This window comes from Arachis hypogaea, chromosome 11, assembly GCF_003086295.3.
Source record: "Arachis hypogaea cultivar Tifrunner chromosome 11, arahy.Tifrunner.gnm2.J5K5, whole genome shotgun sequence".
In the NCBI taxonomy this organism is placed as follows: domain Eukaryota; kingdom Viridiplantae; phylum Streptophyta; class Magnoliopsida; order Fabales; family Fabaceae; genus Arachis; species Arachis hypogaea.
Window position 1 is genome coordinate 117,969,958 of NC_092046.1, and position 12,434 is coordinate 117,982,391.

The 12,434-nt window shown below is 40.4% G+C and overlaps 1 non-coding gene across 1 annotated transcript; it reads right to left on the reverse strand.

Annotated features, from left to right (window-relative positions):
* Positions 1-2,441: 2,441 nt before the first annotated feature.
* On the reverse strand, positions 2,442-2,548 carry LOC112725679 (small nucleolar RNA R71). The gene has a single exon (XR_003164770.1). It is a non-coding gene; the product is annotated as a small nucleolar RNA R71 (small nucleolar RNA).
* Between the last annotated feature and the right edge of the window lie 9,886 nt (positions 2,549-12,434).

Below are 12,434 nucleotides of genomic sequence, written 5' to 3' on the forward strand. Positions count from 1 at the left end.
GCAAAGTTAATGAGAAAAGTAATCGCCAATAACGCCCTCGAAGCCATAATAGCCCACATTAAGAGTCACGTTAACTAAGTTAACGTGAACTCTAACGTGGAAGAAAGAAATGAAGCCAACATTAGTGACACTTAACTTTGTCACTAACATTGGACCAAGCTCACAATTGGCCACGTTAAGAGCCACGTTAACTCAATTAACGTGGACTCTAACGTTGAGAAGCAAAAGAGAAGCCAACGTTAGTGACACTTACCTTTGTCACTAACGTTGAGCTAAGCCACAATGAGCCACATTAACTCCCACGTTAACTTAGTTAACGTGGAAGCTAACGTGGAGGGAGCAAGAATCACCAACGTTAGTGACACTCAGCTTTGTCACTAACGTTGGAATGAGCCAATGTGAGCAACGTTAACTCCCACGTTAACTTAGTTAACGTGGAAGCTAACGTGGATAAGGGAATGATGAGCCAACATTAGTGACACTCGCCTTTGTCACTAACGTTGGAAATGGATATCATTGCTACGTTAGAAGCCACGTTAACCTAGTTAACGTGGACTCTAATATGGGAAGTAGGGGCACATTGGAACATTAGTGACAAAGGTAAGTGTCACTAACATTCTCGAAGGATTGGCAAGCTTACGTTAAGAGCCACGTTAACGTAGTTAACATGGACTCTAACGTAGGGGGAAGGGAAGACTCTCAATGTTATTGGGAAAGGTGAGTCCCAATAACGTGTGCGAAGGACCAAGAGGCAACGTTAGTGGTCACGTTAGTGCCATTAACGTTGAAGTTAACATGGATCATCCTTGGGTGAGGAACGTTAGTGAAAAAGGTGATTGTCACTAATGTTCTTGAACCCACACTCTCACTTAACGTTAACGCCACTAACGTCCTGAGCTAAACACCCTGCCTACTTCACACTTTCTCTCTGTAAGTAAAGCTAAGCCCACTGAAGAGTATAACTGCTTCAAACTCAAGATCCAAAGGCCCATATCCAATACTTGAAGAAGCTTTTTAGGGTAGTTTTGAATTAGGAAGAAGCTTTTTGGGGATTGGAAATTGAGAACTACTCTCTGTATAATTTACTTCTCTCTGCACTTCTAGTTCGAGTTTCATGATGTATTCTCCATCTTTGTTTTCTATTTCCAGAGCTATGAACAACTAAACCCCTTTCATTGGGTTAGGGAGCTCTGTTGTAATTTGATGGATCAATACTAGTTTTCATTACTCTTCTTCTATCTTTTCTCTTGATTTTACTAGAAAGCTTTCGATCTTCATCCAATTGGGTAGTTATCTTAGAAAAGAAGTTATTCATACTTGGATCTCTTCTGAACCTTGGAAGAGGAATGAAGAGATCATGCTAGAAATGCTTTCTCATGTTGGACCAAATTGGGTTTGGTTGGATATGGTGACTATAATCCTACCAACACTTGATTTGGGAATGCATGTGGTATAATCAGTGACCATACTTCATCTCTTCTCATGAGAAATTAACCAAGGAATTGGCTATTGATCAAGATTTGAGAGATTAAATTACCAAGGAATTGGAATTCGATCACTTAAGATTGCTAAGGAGATCAATAAATGCATTGATTGAGGAAGAGATGAAAATGAACTTGATCCGGAGAATGCAACATCTCCTAAGCCCAATGAATCCCCATCTCTGATCTTACCCATTCTCTTTAATTTCTACAATTTACTTTTATGAGCATCTTCCCCATTCCCATTTAAATTCTGCAATTTACCTTCCGTCATTTACTTTCAGTCCTTTAATTTCTGCATTTACATTTTCTGCTCTTTACTTTCCTGCCATTTAAATTCCTGCAACACTCAAACTAAATTCTGCTTCGCTCAACTAGAACATTCTTCCAATTAAAGTTGCTTGACCAATCAATCCTTGTGGGATTCGACCTCACTCTATTGTGAGTTTTTACTTGACGACAATTCGGTACACTTGCCGAAGGAAAATTGTTGAGACAAGTTTCCGTGAGCATTAAGTTTATGGCGCCGTTGCCGGGGATTGATTTTGTATCAACAATGATTAAATTAGAGGATAACTAGATTGAGAATTTTTCTTTTGTTTGATTTAAGTCCATTTGAGTAATTTACTTTCTGTTCAGTTATTTTCTTCCCTTCCCACTTTTTGTATCAACAACTTTGAACTAAAGCCACAGCTCATCACCCTTGTTCAGAACAACTGTTCATTCGGAGGGAGTGTCCAAGAAGACCCCAATCAACATTTAACCACCTTCCTGAGGATATGTGATACTGTGAAGTCTAATGGTGTTCATCCTGACACCTATAGACTACTTCTGTTCCCCTTCTCACTCAAGGACAAGGCATCTAAATGGTTGGAATCCTTTCCAAAGGAGAGTTTAGCAACCTGGAAAGATATGGTAAACAAATTTTTGGCAAGATTCTATCCTTCTAAACGGATTAACAGGCTGAGAGCTGAGGTGCAAACATTCAGGCAGCAGGATGGTGAGACTCTATATGAAGCATGGGAGAGGTTTAAGGACCTGACAAGAAGGTGTCCACCAGATATGTTCAATGAATGGGTACAGCTACATATTTTCTATGAAGGCCTTTCTTATGAATCAAAGAAGGCAGTAGACCATTCATTCGGGGGATCTCTGAACAAGAAAAAGACCATTGAAGAAGCCATAGATGTCATTGAAACTGTAGCTGAAAATGACTACTTCTATGCTTTTGAAAGAGGCAAAACTAGAGGAGTGATGGAGCTGAACAATGTGGATGCACTGCTAGCCCAAAATAAGCTTATTACCAAGCACCTGGCATCAGGTCCTTTCAGGTTCAAGATCAGCCTCAACAAGAATGTCTTTGTCCTTACTCCTGCTCATGTGAAAGAGAGAGGAGAAGAAAGTATGAAATCCTCTATGTTACAGTATAGAGATTCCTTGAGATGTCAGAGGAAAAGAAGAATAGAAGGAGGAGGTAGAGAGGAGAGAATTCAAACTTATAGAGAGAGGTAGTCCGAATTGCACATTGAGGAAGAGTGCTAGTCCCTTAAATAGAAAAATGTGAGAAGGGGGGGAAAGAATTTTCGAAAACAAATTAAAAAGATTTTGAAACAATTAAAAGAAATTTTGAAAAATTGATTGATGATTTTCGAAAATTAAAGTTGAGAAAGTAGTTAAGTGATTTTGAAAAAGATTTTGAATTTAGAAATAAAAAAGATATGATTGAAAATTATTTTGAAAAATATGTGATGAAGAAGATATGATTGAAAATCAAATGAAAAAAAAAGAAAGTTTTAAAATTAAGGTTGATTACTTGAATAACAAGAAATTAGAAGATATGATTCTAGAATTTAAAATTTGATCCTTTCTTAATAGGCAAGTAACAATTTGAAAATTTTGAATTAAATCATTAATTGTAGCAAGGATTTTCGAAAATAAAAAAATATAAAATGGAAAGAAATTGATTTTGAAAAGATATGATTGAAAATATATGATTTGAAAAAGACTTGATTTTGAAAAATTATGAAAATTTGCAAAAGATTTGAATTAAAAACAAAATCTTACCTCTTGTGCCATCCTGGCGTTAAACGCCGAAAATACTACCCTTTTGGGCGTTTAATGCCCAGCCAGGTACCCTGGCTGGCGTTTAAATGCCAGTTTTCCTTCCTCACTAGGCGTTTTGAATGCCCAGCTTTTTCTGTTTAATTCCTCTGCTGAATGTTCTGAATCTTCAATTCTCTGTATTATTGACTTGAAAAGACATGGTTTTGAAAATTTTTTTGAATTTTTGGTGATGAGAAATAATCAAAATACAACTAATCATGAAAACTAAGATCAAACAAACAATGCATGCAAGACACCAAACTTAGAAGTTTGTATACTAAGGACTATAACAATTTGAAAAATGCATATGAGAAACAACAAAAGACACAAAACAAGAGAATTTAAAGATCAGAGCAAGGAAATCATCAAGAATAACTTAAAGATCAATGAAAAACATAATGCATGTAATTTTCGAAAATTAGAAGAATTAAGACATGCAATTGACACCAAACTTAAAATTAGACACTAGACTCAAACAAGAAATATAAAATATTTTTTATTTTAAGATTTTATAAATTTTTTTTTATAATTTTTCGAAAATTATTTGGAAAAGAAAATAAAGAGATTCAAAATTTTTAATAAAAATTCCAGAAATCATGCAATGTTAGTCTAAAACTCCAGTCTAGGAATTAGACATGGCTTACTAGCCAGCCAAGCTTTCAGTGAAAGCTTCCGTCCAAAACACTAGACATGGCCAATGGCCAGCCAAGCTTTAGCAGATCATTACTTTCAATAGCAAAATTGATAGAAATCAACAAGCTCTTGTGATGATAAGTTGAAACCTCGGTCCAAAAGTTTAGACATGGTTTCACAACCAGCCAGACTTCAACAAATCATCATGAAACTCTAGAATTCATTCTTAAAAACTCTGAAGAACAGAATAGAAATATTTTTTTTGTATTTTTGAAAATTTTTTCGAAAATAAAAAAAATTAAATAGCTTAAACATAAAATAAAATTACCTAATCTGAGCAACAAGATGAACCGTCAGTTGTCCAAACTTGAACAATCCCCGGCAACAGTGCCAAAAACTTGGTGCACAAAATTGTGATCATCAATGGCACCAACAACTTGGTACGCACAATTGTAATCTCAACTCTTTATCACAACTCCGCACAACTAACCAGCAAGTGCACTGGGTCGTCCAAGTAATAAACCTTACGTGAGTAAGAGTCGATCCCACGGAGATTGTCGGCTTGAAGCAAGCTATGGTCATCTTGTAAATCTCAGTCAGGCAGATTCAAATGGTTATGGAGGATTGATAATTAAAAGATGAATAAAAAACATAAAATAGGATAGAGATACTTATGTAATTCATTGGTGAGAATTTCAGATAAGCGTATGAAGAAGCTTTGTTCCTCCTAAACTTCTGCTTTCCTATTGCCTTCTTCCAATCATTCATACTCCTTTCCATGGCAAGCTTATGTTAGGTTTCACGTTGTCAATGGCTACCTCCTGTCCTCTCAGTGAAAATGGTCCAAATGCGCTATCATCGCACGGCTAATCAGCTGTTGGTTCTCGATCATGTTGGAATAGGATCCATTGATCCTTTTGCGTCTGTCACTACGCCCAACACTCGCGAGTTTGAAGCTCGTCACAGTCATCTCTTTCCAGATCCTACTCGGAATACCACAAACAAGGTTTAGACTTTCCGGATCTCAGGAATGCTGCCAATTGATTCTAGCCTATACCATGAAGACTCTGATCTCATGGAATGGAAGGCTCGGTTGTCAGGCAAGGCAACCATGCGTCATGAACCAGAAGGCTAAAAGATACGCACTCAAGATATTGCAAGTAGAACGGAAGTGGTTGTCAGGCACGCGTTCATAGGTGAGAATGATGATGAGTGTCACGGATCATCACATTTGTCAGGTTAAAGAACAAGTGTATATCTTAGAGAAAAAATAGGCTTGAGTTGAATAGAAAAATAATAGTACTTTGCATTAATTCATGACGAACAGCAGAGCTCCACACCTTAATCTATGGTGTGTAGAAACTCCACCGTTGAAAATACATAAGAACAAAAGGTCTAGGCATGGCTGAATGGCCAGCCTCCCAAAGAGGGTTCAATCATCAAAACATGATTCAAAGATGATCAAAAGATGAATTGAAAGATGAAAATACAATAGCAAAAGGTCCTATTTATAGAAAACTAGTAACCTAGGGTTACAGAAATAAGTAATTAATGCAGAGATCTTCTTCCGGGCCCACTTGGTGTGTGCTTGGGCTGAGCATTGAAGCTTTCATATGTAGAGACTTTTCTTGGAGTTAAATGCCAGCTTTTGTGCCAGTTTGGGCGTTTAACTCCAGCTTTTATGCCAGTTCTGGCGTTTTGATGCCAAAATTTCTATGCTGACATGGAACGCCGGTTTGGGCCATCAAATCTCGGGCAAAGTATAAACTATTATATATTTCTGGAAAGCCCAGGATGTCTACTTTCCAACGCAATTAAAAGCGCCAATTGGGCTTCTGTAGCTCCAGAATATCCACTTCAAGTGCAGGGAGGTCAGAATCCAACAGCATCTGCAGTCCTTTTTCAGCCTCTGAATCAGATTTTTGCTCAGGTCCTTCAATTTCAGCCAGAAAATACCTGAAATCACAGAAAAATACACAAACTCATAGTAAATTCCAGAAATATGATTTTTATTTAAAAACTAATAAAAATATAATAAAAATTAAGTAAAATATACTAAAAACATACTAAAAACAATGCCAAAAAGCGTATAAATTATCCGCTCATCAACCACCAAACAGCAGACCGAGGTATCCTCCCGAAGAACCGACAACTCAAGGAAAGAATTGGCGGCAAAAAAACCCTATACTGTGACTACCACAGAGGTTATAGACATAGAATACAAGACTGTTTCGACTTAAAAGACGCTCTTGAACAAGCAATAAGAGACGGCAAACTCCCTGAGTTTGCCAAAATTATCAGGGAATCAAAACGTATAGAAAGAGACAGATCACCAAAGGGAGAAGGACGCAACCCGATGACGCAAAGACAAGCCCCTAGGGAAAGCCCAGAGACAGACCTGACCATAATCATAAACATCATAACAGGCAAAGACACCTCGAGTAAATCAAAATCAACACTCAAGAAGGATCTCAAGGTCCTGAAAGTCAGAAACCAAACCCCAAACGCCACCACCGGTAAGGTGATAACGTTCTCCCCCGAGGACTGCCAACACGGCACCTCGGCGGAAGACGCCCCCTTCGTCATCTCGGCAAAGATCAGAATTGGGCTAGTCAGAAGAATACTGGTGGATACAGGAGCAAACTCTAACATCCTTTTCAGACGAGCTTTCGACAAGCTCGGACTCTGTAACGACAATCTACAGACACACCGCAACGGAATCACTGGACTCGGAGAAAACTTCCTCAAACCAGACGGCTCCATTGTCCTTCCCCTCACCATAGGGACGGAAAACCAAAGGAAGACAATCTTATCCGAGTTTGTGGTCCTCAAAGACTCCACCGCCTACAACGTCATCCTCGGAAGAAAAACAATCAACGACCTCTACGCCGTCATCTTCACCAAATGCCTTCTAATGAAGTTCACAATAGATGATAGATCCATCGGAACCATCCATGGAGTTCGGGAAATCGCAGCAGAATACGACAATGCTAGCCTAGCCTTGCGAAAAAGATCCCGCGACGTGGCCATCATATTCCTAGCCGACCTGGACGCCCGACAAGATGGACAACCCATGCCGGAAGCAGAAGGAGACATGGAAAAACTGCAAATAGGGCAAGCCAAAGAAGAGTAAACTTTCATCAATAGAAACCTCCCGTACGATCTTAAAGAAGATCTCTCACGCCTCTTAAGGCAGAGCAGAGACCTGTTCGCATTCACACCCGCCGATATGCTAGGAATATATAGCACAGAGGAGACGGAAAATATCCCCCAACCGAGCAGCCGAGGTCAACAAACAGGTTAAAGCCCTCCGCAAAGTAGGCTTTATCAGGGAACTGCCTTATCCGACCTGGCTGGCTAACGTCGTGCTAGTCAAAAAAGCAAACGGGAAATGGCGGATGTGCGTCGACTACACGGACCTAAACAAAGCCTGTCCAAAAGACGCTTTCCCCCTGCCAAATATTGATGGATTGGTGGACGCTGCATCCGGTCACCAATACCTCAACTTCATCGACACATACTCCGGGTACAACCAGATACCCATGCACCGACCCGATGAGGAGAAAAAGACCTTCATCACCCCTGATGGCACATACTGTTACACAGTCATGCCCTTCGACTTGAAAAATGCCGGAGCCACTTACCAAAGGCTCGTCAACAAGATATTCCAGGGCCTATCCGGTAACAAGCTAGAAGTTTAAATAGACAACATGCTCGCGAAGACCGAATCCGGTGAACAGCTCATTAGCGACCTCAAGCTCGTAATGGATACTCTGAGGAGGCACCAAATGCACCTCAACCCGACAAAATGTTCATTCGGGATGGAAGCAGGGAAATTCTTGGGGTTCATGATCACAAAACACGGGGTAGAGGCAAAACCTGAAAAATGTAAAGCCAAACTCAAAATGGCAAGTCCAAAAAACCTTAAAGACATCCAGAAACTGACTGGCCGGCTGACCGCCCTATCTCGTTTTCTCGGCGTGTCGGCCCAGAAGGCGATCCCCTTCTTCAAACTTATGAAGAAAGGAACCCCCTTCAAATGGGATACAGAATGCGAAAAGGCATTCCAACACTTCAAAGCAGTACTGGCAGAACCCCCCGTTCTCGCCAAACCCCAAACAGGGGAGGTCCTCTATCTATACCTGTCCATAACGGAAGGTGCACTAGCCGTAGCACTGGTCTGAGAAGACGAAAACAAGGCCCAGCGACCTATCTACTTCGTAAGAAAAGTCTTCCAAGACACGGAATCACGCTACTCCCTCCTCAAGAAGCTCGCCTTCGCGCTCCTCACAGCTTCCCGATGCCTTCGCCAATACTTCCAGGCACACCCCATTACAGTCCGAACCGACCAAGCGGTCAGACAAGTACTACAGAAGCCCGACCTAGCGGGATGAATGCTAGCATGGTCCATCGAACTATCCTAATTCCAGATAACATTCGAACCCTGGACTGCGATCAAAGAACAGGCCTTGGCAGATTTCATCGCCGAGATGACACCAGGAAACCCCACCACGGAAACCTGGAAGCTACACGTAGACGGCTCATCCAACATCACCTCCGGTGAAGCGGGAGTGATACTCGAAAGCCAAAACGGGGTCGTAATCGAACAATCCGTTTGGTACTAGTTCCCTATCTCCAACAACCAAGCAGAATACGAGGCTCTCTTGGCCGGCTTAACTCTAGCCAAAGAGGTTGGGGCAAAAGTCTTGGATATATGCAGCGACTCACAGGTAGTCAGCTCCCAAGTCAACGGAGACAACCAAACACGAGACCCCCTACTCCAACAATACCTCACCAAGGTAAATAAGCTGAAAGAAAAATTCGATTGAGTAACCATACAGCACGTTCCCAGGAAATGAAATGCAAGAGCAGACTTACTCTCAAAATTGGCCAGCACCAAGCCAAGACAAGGTAACCAGTCGTTAATTCGGGAAGTCGTCTGAACGCCATCCGTATCAACCACGACCGACACCGTTCTATCGATCTACGACCCGAAATCGTGGACCTCCCCTATCCTACAATACCTCTTCGACGGAGTACTACTCGAAGACCACAAAGAAGCAAATCGGGTAAAACGGGAAGCCGCCAACTACACCGTCGTTCTAGGAAACTGTATAAACAAGGATTCTCGCAGCCCCTACTCAAGTGCGTCGAGCCCGGGGACACAGAGTACATACTCCGTGAAATCCATGAAGGCTGCTGCAGCCATCACACGGAGTACATACTTCTGGCCCTCGGTTATCAAGGACTCCATGCAGCTGGTAAAAAACTGCAGTAAATGCCAGATACACGCCGACTTCCACCAGGGCGCCCCACACCAGCTCAACGTCATAACGGCGGAACGGCCATTCGGAACCTGGGGCGTCGACCTTGTCGGCCCTTTTCCTACGGCACCTGGACCACTCCGGTATCTCATCGTCGCCATAGACAACTACACCAAATGGATCAAGGCCGAGCCCTTGGCCTCCATCACGGCAACCCAATGCCAAAAGTTCTTTTGGAGACACATAATAACCCGGTTCAGGATCTCCGAGATTGTAATCTTGGTCAACGGAACCCAATTCACCGATAAAACATTTTGAGAATTCTGACGGGTGGAAAAATGCCGATTAAGAAATTCTTATAAAAGTAGCGTTGCAAGTACAGTTCCTAACCGACGAAATTCCCACTATCAATTTAGAAGGTGTCACAATTAAGAATAAAAACTAGGAGTAGAATTCCCAGGTCATTTCCCAATGAGTTGGCACAGCAGTGTAAATTATTGATCAGGAATTGTTCTTTGAAATTTTAAGGGTTGAGAACGGAAAAATAAATAACTAGAAATCAAAGCAATGAATGATAGCAATGGATGTTATGTATTTGAATTAAAAGGCCTTGGCTGAGAGGAGATTAATTGGAGTTTTAATCCTTGTTGACTTTTCATGAAGAAAAAATGATTCCACACAAACTCACCGACAAGTGTACCGGGTCGCATCAAGTAGTAATAACTCACAAGAGTGAGGTCGATCCCACAAGGATTGATGGATCAAGCAACTTTAGTAAGTGATCAGTCTAGTCAAGTAGACAGTGATGAATTGAGTGAGAAATTGAACCAGAAGACAATAAATTGCAATGAATTTATAGTGCAGAATGTAAATCAGCAGAAACTTAAAGAGCAAGAAATGTAAATTGCATCAAATGTAAAGGGAATTGGGTGCAGAAAATTTAAAGAAAGCAGTAGATCAGAACTCAGAACAATTGTATAAGAATTAAATTACATGAAAAGTAAATTCAGATCACAGCAAAGTTAAATGTAAAGTTGCAGAAAGTAAAATTGCAGAAAAGGAAATTGTAGCAGAGGATTGCAGAAACTGAAATTTCACAAACTGAATTCAATACTAAAATGTAGAAAGTGCAGAAAAATAAAAGTGTATCAAAGAGATCCTTCTATTCTACTCCTACTTCTACTTCTACTGCTGCCTACTACTATTGCAGCCTAACCGATCTCTCGTCTAACTCTCCTAATGAAATAAACTGATGCCTTTATATAGGCTTTACAAAATATAAATGAAATTGAAATTCAAAACAAATTACAGTTAAATGAAAATGTTATTCTAACTGTTTCTTGTGCCTTTGAGTGATGTTAATGGGCTCTGCTTGCTTTGGAGCTTCAATGGGCTTTGAATCAGATTAATTGAGCCAAAATTGCACTTCCAGGAGAGCGTAGCGTTCATTAAGTGAGCGAAACACTTTTGTACCCAAGCGTACGCGTCCTTTTCGCGTTTTGGGCCTTCCATGCGTATGCGTCCCTCACGCTTACGCGTGTTTTTGCATTTTTGCCCATCCACGCGTACGCGTGACCTTCAGATTTTGAGCTTGAGACGTGTACGCGTGCCGTATGCGTGCACGTCCATATCAGCATTCACTTTGTGAGCGTAGCGCTCGCTTTGATAACGCTGTCCCACGCATACGCGTCATCCATGCATATGCGTGGTCCTCTGAAATGCCACTTTCACGTGTACACGTCATGCATGCGTACGCGTGGTCTTCCAAAGTTGTAATTTCGACATGTGCGCATCATGTACGCGTGCGCGTTGATATCAATTCTTCAACCCCAAATTCAGCTTTGCCCGAAAATGCTCAATAAGCCACCGTAGTGTTCTCTTTGCAACTGAGCGCTCTCCTTGTTCAAATCATGGGCCACGCTTTTAAAAGCGTGGCCTAAGGCTCCAAAGCGTGCTCAAACCTTAAAGTGTGTCCAAAAATTCCTCTTTTCTCCTTTTTTGCTTATTTTGTGCTTTTTTTCTTCTTTTTTCACTTATTTCTTACAAGGTTTATAAAATCAAAAGATCAAAGAAATATACTATTTAAGCACAAAAACATTCAATAATTAAGCAATAATCATTAATTTCTTGTGTGAAAAAGCATAGAAAAATATGACATGATGACATGTCATCACAACACCAAACTTAAATCTTGCTTGTCCCCAAGCAAGAAAAGAATCATGCAGTAAGTTTTAACAAACCAAGGTGAGAAGAATAGCAAGTTGATGTTCATGGTTGGCTAGTTTTCTATGCATGCTACAATCACAAAAGAAATGTAAATGTTTGATGCCTCTATCTAGCTCAGTTTATGAAATCTTTTCCTTATATTTCTTCCTTGAAACAAGCTTTTCATTCTCTTATTAGCTTCTTCTTTTGGGTGCTTTGCCCCATGAGTTGATAACAAAGCTACGACTCTAAATGCTTTGTTTTCAAGTATTACCACTTGATACATAAGCACCACAAGCATTTAATTAGAGGACTTCTTTAAGCTCATTTGTTTCTTTTCTTGACTCTCCAATCATTGATGCTCAGAGCCTTGAGCTTTGAGGGAGTGCTTTTGCACTTGAGCCTAGCCTTGACTCTAAGTGTTTTGTTTTCAAGCTTTTTGCTTGATAAATAAACACCACAAGTACTTAACAATTGAATTGTCATTGGTACTCAGAGCCTTCAGCTTTCTCATTCTTTCCCTTTTTCTTTTCTTACCTTAATTGCATTTGCTTCTTTAAGGTTTTCATGATTTCAAAAATTTCATAAAATGTCCTAGATGAAAACTTCAATTAAATAAATTCAAAAGCAATTGAGCAACAATTAATCATACTAGCCTTCCAATACTTGTATGCTCGTGCTAAATTCTTCTTTAATGACCTTGTTTGTTTTATGATCATGATGCTTTATTGCTTTTGAACTCACAAAA